This window comes from Protopterus annectens, chromosome 13.part0 (assembly GCF_019279795.1).
Source record: "Protopterus annectens isolate FY-2018-M chromosome 13.part0, PAN1.0, whole genome shotgun sequence".
NCBI lineage: Eukaryota > Metazoa > Chordata > Ceratodontiformes > Protopteridae > Protopterus > Protopterus annectens.
The window spans coordinates 1,132,269,843-1,132,283,875 of NC_056747.1; the positions used below are offsets into that span (position 1 = coordinate 1,132,269,843).

At 42.4% G+C, this 14,033-nt stretch overlaps 1 protein-coding gene across 3 annotated transcripts in view; it reads right to left on the minus strand.

Moving 5' to 3' along the window:
- Window positions 1-14,033, minus strand: part of EFTUD2 (elongation factor Tu GTP binding domain containing 2) — a 1,111,673-nt gene that overhangs the window by 767,772 nt on the left and 329,868 nt on the right. The gene's annotated exons all lie outside the window — the stretch shown is intronic.

A 14,033-nucleotide genomic window follows, 5' to 3' on the forward strand; every position in this document is an offset into this window, starting at 1 on the left:
ATTTTCAGTGCTTCTAGACATGTCCTTAGGAAAGAATGAGGAAGACAAAGCTAAACAATAAATACAGCACTAAAAAGGACAACCTGAAATGATGATCCTGGGTACTTGCAGACAGCAGGGCAGAATGCAAAAAAAAAAAATCTTTAGAAGAGGATAAAGAGAAGAAATGAATGACCGATATTCAGGAATACTGTAAACTATCCCAGACACAGTTTCCAAAAGAAATTAAAAAAAGACGAAAAGTGTACAGAGGTCTAGAGATAACTGGGTCTATATCATATTGTCGAAGTCTGACAACTTCGAAGCACTTAAGGTCGAACTTGAATGTTCGAAGTGTTAAAACATCGAATGTCAAAAAAAAAAAAAAAAAAAAAAACATTTAAAACCCAAAACAACAACAAAAAGAACATTCTATGCAGGGGGGCAAAGCCCCCAGCACCCCCCACACCCCCGCTACTTAAATATACCAACTCTCTCAAGATCGCACTACAGTGCAGTAAAGGGAAATCTTCCCTTTCCGCACTCTATGGCGATCTCCGCTATACGTTTCGAAGTTCTGACACTTCGAACATTCAAGTTCGATCTCTAGTGCTTCGAAGTTGTCAGACTTCGACATTATGATATAAACCAGAGATAACCTGACAAGTCTCAGAAGAGCCACTATTAGAGCTCAACAGATGGATAACAGTATTAATGCTAATACAAAAGGGTTAAGTAAACTCAGCTGGGAGAGAGAAAAGTTAATACTGTTAAGGAATAAACATTTCAAAAACAGTACACATGTTAAGAATGCAAAGTTGCACTACATTTCATATGCACAGGGTCCAATGGCTAGAATACTGTTAATACTTTGTATAACTGATGCATTGAGGAACTGTTCAGTTCCTGTCAAATAATTATCCATCTTCAATGAAAATGACTTCATACTAACTAATGAAGATACCATAATTAATGGATAACAGCTCTAAAACTTCACAATTTAACACTCAAAATACTTTCTTACTAGATTAAAGCTGTGTTCAAATCAGTACCTCAGAAGGAAGACACTACTTAGACCAAAGATTTTACAATTTTAAACAACCTCTTTTTAATGCTGAAAGAAGAGCCACATGTGAGACAGTATGAGATTGTTAACCTAGTTGCAAAATGATGAAAATGTTAAGGTTAAAGAGGCCATATTTGTCAAAGGAGACATTGAATCATGTGTTTGGTGACTTTCCAATAACTTATGGAAATATCTTCAACATTATTTGCTACAACCCCAAGTCAAAAACAGAACTAATGAAGTAATTACTGTAAATGTAACTTGGCATGTCAAATAGCAATATTTTCTTTAGGGGCTTAAACTACTGTAGGTTTTATAAAATGCTCCATCTGATAAGTTTTCAAAACACCTCAAAATTATACTACAAGTTTAAGGTCAAAATATTGAACACTATCAAAAGACAAAAGTGATTTTACTAAATTTACTTAAACTGCAGGCTCAGTATTTTGGCAAGTAAATAATTTTGGTGTAAATTTTATAACTACATATCTTGCATGTCTTACAAACTCTACCTCATAAGCAGTTTAATGTCATTCAGCAAGCCCTATCTAAAGTGAAGTCTATGTAGACTTGTCAACAAAGACAAACCAGTTTTCAAACTTGGCCATACTTAGTAAATTTTGCTTTTTTTTACTTCTAGACTTCAAGACCACAGTTGCAAAAATCGCAAAACAGCCTAAACTTAAACATATAATTAACATCTTAATAAATTTTACTAAAGATGAATGCATAACATTATTGAATCAGCCATGAATTTAAAAAAAATTTCCCTTATGCTGTCAACCAATAGGAGGTTAGCAACTGTTCTTTCTTCAACAATGGGAGTACCAACCAAGATCACAAAATGGTTGCCCACTGAAAATATGAACCAATGGGATTTGTGACTGAACCTGACCTAGCTAGCTAGAATGGCAAAAAGAGCATCATCAGCCGCCCCCTTTTTCCTATTTTTTCTACATGGGGTCAGGGTATTGTGTTAACTGTTGCCAACTCTCTCGATTCAGTGCCACACTCCTGCCTTCTTCAACACTCATGCCTGAGTATCAAAAGGAGCATCAGTGGAACATATATGTGTGTGGAAGCCCTAGTCGACTAGAATGTAAAGTCTTAACTGCTCTAGGTCCACTCAAGACAACTCCTACTCCCACACAAAGGATGGAGAATGGCCTGATGATAAGGTAGGTATGTAATGGGTAACAGGGAGCCATGCCACCACATATAAAACAAGGTCAATAAGGGTTAAGGTGGCTGAATACCTGGACTGCAACAGTGAACTTACTCAAACATCTACAATTATGTACATTTCTCTCACAACTATACTGTTTTCATTGTAGTAAGCATTGCTGGAGTCCCCATACTCGAGAAGGTTCACAAACAATTTACCAGGAATGTGGAAGACTGTTTAGACAGGAGACAGTGCAGGATGGCAGAAGCAAACCCTTCCTTTACACCATATGTTTCCCCCTACATTGCAGTGCTTAGAGAAGGTGTGTAAAGACGACTAAGTAGCTGCTTCAAAAATAGCCTAGATACTAATCTGCTAAGAAAAGCTGAGGTTGCAACAGTGGCTCTTGTGGAATGCACCCTGATCTAACCTGAATAGGCATGCCATAGTTAGAATAACAAAAAGGAAATGCAATGAGCCAACCATAACAGTTTGCTTACTAACAGGTCTACCCCTATCTCCTTTCTGTATATAAGTGCTTGACAACCTGGAATCTGAATTTTCTGGGTCTGTGGAAATAAAATATATGCCCTCCGTGCATATCAATGGAATGCAGGGTTTTTTCTCCTGAAATCTGCTGCTTTGAAAAGAAAACTGTTATGTGACTAGCCTGAATCAGTGTTATTTCAGATACCAATTAAGCTTCTTGGAACATCAAAACTTAAATCTCCAAGATCCTTCAGGCAGAGGTAATACCCAAAAAAAACAGTCTTCCCAGACAAACACTTGGAGGAGGAGGATGAAGAAGCTGGTTCAAAAGAGTTAGGGTCAGTTTTTATGGCACATAGTTCACATCCATGGAGCGACAATCCTTCTCCTTGGTGGCCTACAGTGAATGACCTTGCAGAATTATTTAACTGAAGATCTGGTGTACAGAGGAAGGTCCACATGTAAGATGTTTCTGCAATTTCAGCCTATCAGAATTACTTTTAGTCTTTCTCCTCAATTTTAAACAGTATTCTGGGGATCAAAGGAATTGGAGTAACAGGGTAAAGGACAAGCCTGTCCAATTAAGAATAAGGTATCCATTTTCCATGTTTCTGGAGTTGTTCTCCTGAAACAGAACTTTTTCAGTTGCTCATTCAGATGGGAGGCAAACCAGTCTATTTTTAGTACACCCCATAGCCAGGTCAAATCTAGAAAGATATCCCTTTTTAGTATCCATTTATGTGGGCCTGTTTGAGATCTGCTCATTTTGTCTGCTAACACACTTTGCTGAAAGGGAATGTAGGTTGAGGGCCCTCTCTCCTATGCTTGCATAGCTAGCATGCACTGCAGGTAGGAATGAGTTCCTTCTTTTTCACGTACTACATTAACAGTTGTGTTGTCCGTCCTTATGAAAAATCTCGATTTATGGCAGAGTTAAGGCTTTCAGAGCCAGTTAACTGCCATCATTTATACTTATGTACTTTTTCCTCATTTTTACTCTCCAAAGTACCATAGATTCAAAGGAACCCCACACAGGCCTCTCAGACTAGATCTGAATAATTTGTGGTCACAGTAACTGTACTAATGGAATCTGTGATTAGTCATTGTAGGCATGGGTGCCCTGAAGGACATTCCCAATTCACTGAGCATTGTAGATACCCCACAAAATCTGTCCTTGATGCACACGGGATGGATTTTGGTCAGTAAGCGATGGGTATACTGACACAATTTACTTCTTAGGTACCACTGAAGCTTCCTCATGTGCAAGTTAAGCTAGGCGTACCATAACTAGACAGAATGTCATAATGCCCAGGAAACTAAAGAAATCCCTTGAAGAGATTTTTGTCTCTTGCAGAATCGCTATATCAAATGGTTCACTTGTTCCGTAGAAGGCAGACTTTGTTCAATGTCATATCCTGGCATGCCCCCTACGAAGAAAAGTTTCTTTAAGGGGTTCAGACATGACCCTTCCTCAATGCTTGTGAGGCCCAAATTCCTAAAACAAGTCAAGGTGAGGTCAAAAGTCTTAAGTATACCTTGCTGGGATTCTGCCATGCTCAGGCACTTATTTAGGGTGTAGTAGACAAGCCAAAGGGTAAGGATGTGAACTGGAACCAATCTTCCCCTGATGCAAACCTGAGGAACATTCTGCTTCTCCAGTCATTGGGGATATGAAGGTAAACATCTTTCAGATCTAGAGTGACCATCAAGTAAGCAGTTTGAATTTTGGCACCCTGAGGCATTTGTTTACATGGGAGAAGTCTAGAATAGGCCTCCATGGACAAGCTTTTCCTGGGACTAGTAAAAGCTCTGAATAGAAGCTTTGCCTTTCTTACCTTAAAAGGAACCCTTTTTATGGTACTGCGCTTTTTCCATTTCTTGAATTCATGCAGGTATGAGGGCCATTTGATTCTTGTGGTTTGGTGGGATTGCTTATGAACTTTGAACTGTGACCTGTAAACTTTGTGTAATATGCAACACCCGCTGGTTCTGGATAATTCCTTCACAGTTTCTTGTAAAGAAGGAGAAGTGTCCACGCAACCTTTTTGGGGGCAGAGGTGGTGGGGAGGCATCTCAGGCTTTTCTCTGGGTCTTCCTTGCCAGTCTTTACAAAACACTTTTCCTTTTTCTCGTAGTCAGGTCTAGTACTGTCCTGTTTAAGATGAAAGGGTCAAGGTTTTTGGTGCAAAATACATAGTGAATCAAGAATCTGTGCCTGAAAAAAGATGTCTCAAAGAGCAAGGGATCAAAAGGTGACATTCTTATTCAATGGGGATTTTTGTACCACTGTCCTGATATTCTATGGCACAGGCATAGACCTCAGCAAAGCATGTTTCACAAACTCATTAGCTGTTGTCCTGAATGATGCATCCACAGCATCATGGTAACATTTCTTTGAGTGTTTGGAAACCTGGAAAGACAGGTCACAAATAACCAGAAACTCTGGCTTTAGGTCCCCATCTTGAAGCCTCCTGTCTTGGCCCTCACCTTTTCCAGCAGACATTGTGAATGGGAAAGCACGTGGGACTGGCAGTTTAAAGCTCGGAGGAGCAGATGTATATAAATTTCTCCAAATCTAATCGGTCCGCTTCCTCATGTCAGTGAGAATACAGTTCCTTTTGGAACTAAAATAGTTAGCTTGTTGGGATCCAGGGACACTACAATAGGGTCGGCCAATGAGTTCCTAAAAAATATTTATGGGAATCCTTGACCCTGTAGAAATCACCAGGCTATAAATATACACCGGAGACATTCTGGTCTGGTGGGACCTCTTGGATGGCTAGTTCTTTGAAAAGAGTAGTGATTTCTCTTCTTGCCACTCTGGCCTGGTGGGGTGGAACATCTGGGAATGACTGAGACGTTTGGTGTTGGGGGGGGGGAGAAAAGGGCATTGTTTAACCTGTAGATAGAATTTTCCTCAATCAACTGTCCTGAGTGATGGTCATCCATGCACCTGAATGAAGAGAGAGTTGGCACCTGACTGCTTCCAGAAGAGAGCAGTCAGAAAGGCCTTCAGGGATGTTGAGACTGTTTCCCAGATTTTGTGGTCCACCTCTACCCCTAGGCTGGTATCTGTTAAAGGGACTGCCTCTGCCATTGGTTACTCCTGTCAGAAGAGAACTTAAAGGAATGACAACGGGATTTCCTGATTCACAGGGATCTGGAATCATGCATCCTACTGTATGATCTCTGAGGGGTCTGAGGGGTCTCAAATCTCATAGGGAAGACAACATTTTTCCTTCCTTTTCACTCTTCTACAGCTTTTCTTCAGCTTTGGTCTGAATAATGAGGATCCATTCTAAGGGGCACTGATGAAGGATAACTTATGACATTTCCTTTGACTGCCGCTCTCGCTGATCCATTGGCTGCACTGTGTAACAGCCTCATGAAGACTGCAGAAATATTTAACAACATGGTTACACGGGCTTCAGCTTGTTTCCTGGACTCAGGAGTTGCCAACTTTCTCAAAAAGTCCAAAGCTTGTTCAAGCCAAGTCTCTCTGGAAGTGATTCATGTGGGCAACATAAGAAAACTCCTAACAGGCAAATGTGCCAAAGGTGTATGTGCACTTCCCCATCCTGTCCACTGCACAAGAATCTTTATTTGGCAGATGGACAGCTGCTGTATCATCTGGCAGCTTTCCCTATGGTAGCTGATGCTACAATGACAGAGCAATCCAAAAGTACAGTTTTGTACCAACCATAAATGTAGATGTTCGAGTGTTCACCTTGCTGCAGTCATCACACTTGGGTTATCCTGCCGTCAGGCAGTCCCGCAGTCGGCCTGAATTCCAAAGTCTTGGTCCGGCGTTGGTTGCTGTCGCTTCTTCCCTGACGTCAGTGCACCAGGGGTATATAAGAGGCATCCAATGGCATTTTCTTCAGTTTTTTCTTGCCCCAGATGTCAGGTGCCCCCAATAGGTAGGCAATATATATATATATATATATATATATATATATATATATATATATATATATATATATAAATAGAACAATACCTTCAGGCACAAGCAAATACACCACAGAGGTTGTATAGGATAGAGTGGCATAGATACGTTCAGCTAGTTCAGAGGGGATGGAGGGAGGGTAACCTGGACTGCAGCAGGGTGAACACTCGAGCATCTACATTTATGGTAGGTACAAAACTGTACTATGTTCATCATGTTACCCTGCTGCAGTCATCACACTTGGGTTGAATCCCAAAGCTAAGGATGGGTGGTGGAGTTAAACAGGATTAGAAGAGGCTAGTAAGCCCTGCAAAATTGCAGTGGCAAAACCAGCTCTAGTCTTAGAATATAGGTGTAAGTGATAGTGTTTGGTGAAGGTGTGCACTGAACTCCAAGTTGCAGCTTCCAGAATATCCTTGGTTGGCACTCCCCTGAGAAAGGCTGCTGATGTAGCTGAAGCCCTGGTGGAGTGGGACCTAATGTTAGCAGGTACCGGTTTCCCATGCTGCGTGTAGCAGAAACGTATGCAATGCCCTATCCATTTAGAAATGGTCTGTTTTGAGATAGCTTTTCCTTGTGATCCTGCAGCATAGGCTACAAAGAGCTGTTCAGATTTTCTGAAAGCCTTAGTTTTATCCAAGTAGTAACATAATTGTCTGTGAATGTCCAAAGAGTGCAGGAGTCTTGCTCCTTTGTTCTGGGGATTTGGGAAAAAGGTGGACAAATGAATGGTTTGGTTTAGGGCCACACTGGATACCACCTTTGGCATAAAGGTAGGGTTAGTTCGTAGAGAGACTGTCTTGATGAAAAATGAGGAAAGGCTCCACTGCCATTAGTGCCTGTAGCTCTGAGACTCTTCTAGCTGAGGTTATTGCTAGTAGCAGGGCAGTTTTCCATGAAAGAAATTTTAAATCTGCTGAAAACGCTGGTTCAAAGGGCAGCAGTGTAAGCTTTTCCAGAACAAAGTTGAGATCCCAAGTAGGTGATGGTGCTCTCCTGGGCGGTCATATGTTTTTAGCCCCTCTGAGGTACTGTCTTAGGAGTGGATGTGAGAATAAAGGAGGATCCGTGTTGTAATGAGCTGAAATTGCTGAGGCGTGGATCTTAATAGATGAAAAGGAAAGTCCTTTGTGCAACATCTCAGTTAAATATTGTAGAATATGAGGAATGTTTGGATCAAAGGGATTTTGGCCTTTAGCCTGGTTCCAGGCGCAAAATCTTTTCCATTTGCCTGAATAGGTTTTTCTGGTGCTGGGCCTCCTGGCCTCCAGAATGACATCCATAACAGCTTTGGATAGAGGAGTTGGCTGGTTGTTTAGGTAATTTGCCATGCAGCCAGGTTTAAAGTCTTGAGCTGGCTGTGTAGAATCTGATTGTCTCGCTGGGTGAGCAGGTGAGGAATTTGTGGTAAAATCCATGGTGGGCCGTGGGCGATGTTCCTTAGAATTGGATACCAATGCTGGTGTGGCCAGTCTGGTGCAATGAGTATCATTTGTGGCCTCTCTAATCTGACTTTCAGCAGTACCTTTGCTAGAAGAGGCAGTGGAGGAAAGGCATACACTGTTACTGTTTTCCAACTGAATGAGAGGGCGTCCACTTTCCAAGCTTGTGGATGGAATGTCCTTGTGCAAAATCTTTGAAGTTGGTAGTTTTGGGGGCTGGCAAACAGATCTATTTGTGGCCGTCCCCATTTTTGAGCTATCATTGCAAATACTTGTGGATCTAGTTTCCACTCGCGTGGATCCATGATGTTTCTGCTTAGGTCGTCTGCCAACGTGTTTTTCTTTCCTGGCAGGAATTGTGCTTGTAATTGAACCTGGTAAGACAGTGCTGTGTTCCACAAGGTCATTGCTTGCCTGCATAGAGGGTAGGAATGTGTGCCCCCTTGCTTGTTTATGTACCACATTACTGTGGTGTTGTCCGTCTTTATTATTAGTTGTCCTGGGTGTAAGAGGTCCTTGAAAGCTGTTAGGGCATTCTGTACTGCTAGCATTTCTTTTTGATTGATATGCAGATGCCTTTGATCCGTAGACCATTTGCCCTGAATGCACTGTCCTGCCATGTGTGCTCCCCAGGCATTGTCCGATGTATCTGTTGTCATAGTTTGCCTGGCTGTGGGTAAGGTGAAAGGCTGACCCTTGTTGAGGTGACATGCCTGTGCCCACCATAGAAGCTCCTGTTGAAGGCAGGGAATGAGTGGTATCACTGTTTCCAAGCTGTGGCTGTGCTGAGTCCATACGCTTTTCATGTACCATTGTAATTTCCTCATATGCAGTTTTGCAAATGGTATGAGTAGTACCCAAGATGCCATGAATCCCAAGGCCTGCAGAATTTTTCTTGCAGGGAGTTGGGTCTTTGTTGCCATTATTTTGAAATATTGAGTCAGCTGTTGTTGCTTGTCTGGCATGAGATAAGCCATCTGGGCCGTTGTATTCAAGCTGGCACCCAGGAATATTACGTTTTGTGAGGGCACTAGTTTTGATTTCTTTTCGTTTACTGTGTACCCTAGGCAACTTAGAAGGTGTTTGACAAATGCCAGATGCTTTAAAAGAATGTCCTTGCTTTCTGCTTGAATAAGACAGTCATCCAGGTATGGGTATATTTGAATTCCTCTTTGTCTGCAGTATGCAATTACTGGTGCCAGGCATTTTGTGAAGACCCTGGGTGCAGTAGATAAGCCAAAGGGCAGTGCAGAGAATTGATAGTGTGTTGAACCTGCAATGAAGCGGAGGTATCTTCTGCAATTTTGTCTGATAGGGACATGCAGGTATGCCTCCTTGAGGTCCAACGTTACTAGCCAAGCATTCTTGCCCAGCATGGGAAGAAGCTGCTGTAGTGTTAGCATCTTGAATTTTGGTACTTGCAGATAGGTGTTCAGAATTGAAAGATCCAGAATGGGTCTCCATGCTTTGTCTTTTCTTGGGACTAGAAAGAGTCTTGAGTAAAATCCTTGCCCTTGCTCCTGTGTAGGTACCTGTTGAATGGCTCTCATGACCATGAGAGCTGTAATTTGTTTTTGTGCCTCTGCCCATTGATTTGGTGGCAGGTTTGGCATTCCTTTTTTCCTTGGCAAGGTATGAAAGTGGAATCTGTATCCTTTCTTACTAGATTAAAGCTGTGTTCAAATCAGTACCTCAGAAGGAAGACACTACTTAGACCAAAGATTTTACAATTTTAAACAACCTCTTTTTAATGCTGAAAGAAGGGCCACATGGGGACAGTATGAGATTGTTAACCTAGTTGCAAAATGATGTAGTGTTTAGGACCCATTTGTCCCTTGTGATGATGTGCCAGTTGTCTGCAAAAAATGCTAATTTTCCTCCCAAGGGGGCTGCCAGGAGAGATTTGCTTGGTAGTTTGAGGACTGAGTCATTGTGTGTGTCTTCTGCTAGCTTGGGGCCTGTCTTCTCCTCCTTTCTGGGTAGCAGTACCCCACTGGCGAGGTTTGTAAGGGCCTTGTGACTGACCTCTGCCCCTTGGGCATCTGTATTTGCCCCTCTGTGATCTGTCAGAAGCTGGAAAGGACCAGTTTTTTGTTGGCCAATTTCTGCTGAAACGAGGGGGTTGTACCTGCAAAAAATCATTGACCGTCTGCATAGACTTTGCCTTATCCTCCATTTTCTTTAAGATCTCTTCTGCTTTGACACCAAATAATGCATCCTGCTGTAAAGGTGCATCCAATAATTTTGCTTTAACATGATCAGGCAGGGTTTGTTCTTTTAACCAAGCATGCCTACGTATGACAGAGCCAGTAACAGCTGCTCTACAGGAAGCTTCCAATGAATCAAATCCACATTGTAAAGTATGTTTGCCCACCTATTCAGCTGCATGCAACAGATCCTGCATTTCCTTGAATTCAGACTGCTCTTTATGTGTGCTCATTTTTTGCTTTAATTGAGACATTAGGAATTGCTGATATTTCAGCATGTGAAACTGACAATTTAATGCTCTCATAGCCAGAGTTGCTGAGGTGCATATTTTCTTTCCCCATCTATCTAGGGCTCTGGAATCCCTTTCAGAGGGCACAGGATTTTTAGCCATAGAAGCTTTAGCCCCCTTAGGACCCTGGGAAATTGTTTCTGGGTCAGCTACAGGGCTTTTATAAAGGAATTTGTGCGAGTCAGGCACTCTGTAGTATCTGTCTGGTTTGGCTGGAGCAGGAGGTAGAGAGTCTGGATTTAGACTAGACTCCAAGTAAACATCATCCACAATATCGAAAACTGGAGGGATAGCAAGTGGTCTGTGCAGGGGTAGTAAAAGGAACTCTCGGAGCCTTTTCTTAGAATCCGAGTAGTCCTGGCTTTCCCAGTGGAAATGTTCCCTCATGGCATGTAAAGTTTCCCCAAAGGAGTAGTCTTCAGGGGGTGATGCTGAGGGGATAGAGTCTTCAGCATCAGAGTCCTCATAAGGGGGAAAAGTGTAATCTTGTTCCTCAGAAGAATCTGAGGAAATTGAAACCTGGTCAGAGGAAGCATAACCCTCCTCTTGTCTTGGTCTTTTATCTGGGGGGGGATGGGAACCCCTGATTAGGGTAATCAAATCTTCAGCCATCTTAAGCATCTGTTTCTTAGGCATGGGGCCTTGAACTGTAGACTGATATACAGTCTTTTTTGGTTTTACTGGAGTTTTAAGCTTAGCATAAGATTTAATGGTCAGTGTAGTCAGTCTGAAGACACCTTCTGCAACCGAAGGTGTTTCCATTGCACCGGGATCTCCTTCTGCTCCAGTGTGGGAAGGGCCTAATGAAAATGGCTGCGTCGGCCTAGTACACTCCGCTTGAGAATCCGTAGCTGTCTGGGGTTCCAATTCTGCGGTCATCAGGGGCTGCGTAGGCACCTCACTGAAAACCGGAGAACCGGCGACAGGCCCAGCTGAGACCTCGGAGTCTGGCTTGTTCCTAGGCTGCCTGTCCTTATCCTTGCGTTTTTTATGCATGCCAGTCGTCGGCTGCTCCGACGGCATGATATAATTAAATTTCCTACCAAAATAATGTCGTCCGAAGTCAAAACGGTGTTTGATAGTTCGTTTATTAAACCTAGCACAAAACCGACAACCTGTGACGTCGTGGTCTGGGCCTAGGCAAGGAATACAAAAAGAATGGAAGTCCTTATGAGGTATTTGCTTCCCACAAGAAATGCAATTGTTAACTTTTTCTGACATCGGACTGAGGCAAGAAAAGGTTCCCCAACGGGGTACTTAGCTTTATTGAAGACTTCGAAATGAAATTCGATTCGAAATCTCAGGTGTCAGCTGACCGGCACTTGCGAAATGCTTCTGCTTCGGGCACCGCGCGGCAAGAAAGACTGGAGAAAATGGGGTTGGATGCCTCTTATATACCCCTGGCGCACTGACATCAGGGAAGAAGCGACAGCAACCGATGCCGGACCAAGACTTTGGAATTCAGGCCGACTGCGGGACCGCCTGATGGCAGGATAACCCAAGTGTGATGACTGCAGTAGGGTAACACTATGAACATCAGCCCTTGCCCCATTACTGCCTGTCATTCTTAGTATGGCAAAGAAGTTTGTCAGACTTTCTTGGAATAGCCTTCATGGAGTCAGATTCCTGCCATGCCTCCCGATAATCTAGTCAATCAGAAGGCAGACAGGGGTGCATCACCCAGAAAGAAGAGAGTACAGGCTGGAAAGCCTCAACTAACACTATTCAAAATCAATGTATGAGGCAACAGACTCAATGGAGGAATAGATGTGCCTCCTTTTACATGTTTGTTTCATGGAAGGATCAGGCTGGGACTTGTCAGTATCTCAAGAGGACTCAATCTTAGCATGTGGAGGGGTCTCTGAGGCTTCGAGTCTTGCTCAGCCTGTGGGGGGAACAATGACAAGGCTGAAGGTCTGACTGAAGGGTGTCTGACAGTGATGCTGACACCAATGGAGTTTCTGTTGTCTTCCAAGAAGATGAGATCATCATCCTTTCACAGACCTTAAAGGCCAATCAGGAGTCTGTTTGCATTGGAGATTCGCAAATCTGCACAGTGGATGAAAACAGCAAAGATAGAAGAACAGATGCTGAGGACTGCTTAGAGATAAAGACTGGTGCCACCACCTTGAACACCAAAGACTCTGATACTGAAAATGGTACCAAGGACAGTTCTGAAGATCTGGCATCAGGTGGTTGACTCACAGACTCAACTGACACAGCAGGTCTCTGCAATGAATGAGTCAGATGCAAGGTAGCCAGTACAAAGGTATTCCAATCCACTGATACTAAGCAGACATTCCATGTGAGATATGGCTCTGAGACTACCAGTGCCAAAATTATGACAGAGTAAAGAGCTAATAAAAGAGAATGTGGGCCAGCCCAATCCACCCTAGAAACAGAGGAGGGATGGGATAAAACACATTTCAATCAGAACCTTCAGAAATGCTCTCATCATTCAATCCCAATCCAATTCAGGTACTCTCCAGAAAGACATGAGAAAGGATGTGAGGGTGAGGTAAGAGAGAAAATAAGATGACTCTATTTCAGAAGACTATCATCTGAAAGTTTTTTTCAGGGAATGGCTTGAAATCACAATCATTTTCATGCAGGAGTGACCCGGTACGTAAGATGCAGAACACAGAGATGTAAGTGGATGACTTGGATCAGATCTAGGGATCTTCAGTGCAGAAATGGCTCTTGGTTCTTCCAGTTTTCTTTTCTTCACTCCATTTCTTTCTCCATTTCTACATTACATTTTTTCAACATTTTCCTTATAATTCTTATCTTTCTCTTAACAGCTCTCAGAAGGCAGAAGATCCATTATAAGTAAATTATTTTTCATATCTGCCAAAGAACGAGGTCCATAAGCCTTGCAGATCAAGTAGTCCACATCTTGGGGTGGAAATTTGTGCCCACACTGGCCACATTTTTGAAGGCTTTCTACAAGATATGTAAATGTAACATCGAAGTACACCAACAGCCAGTAGCAAATATTAATGCCAAGAAAATAACTGGCACACCCATAAAAAAGGGCATATAATTAAAGACAGAGAAGCAAAGTAATATGTTAAATTCTGTCTATGAAAAAATAGCAATGGTAGGAAAGTGACCAAGGTGACTAGGCTTCAGCTCCCATAGCCAACCGAAGAGCAAGTTAAAGTGAAAACTTTTTTATTTTAAACCAGGAAGAAAAAATAATATTAAACAAAAGTCTAATGAAAGTATGAGGAAAAAAATATGCAACTCTGTCAAAACGTTTCTCTTCCTTTCTTTTTATGTTAAAGGAACTTGTGGCATGTAGCACTAGCAGAGTTGCCGGACCAATCTGATAAGCGTCTCTGACTGCTCAAATCTAATGAATGAATGGTACGGAACAGGATTCAGTGATTATAATCCTTCTCCATTTACCATGATCCCATATAAATTCAACACAAAATGGTTGATGT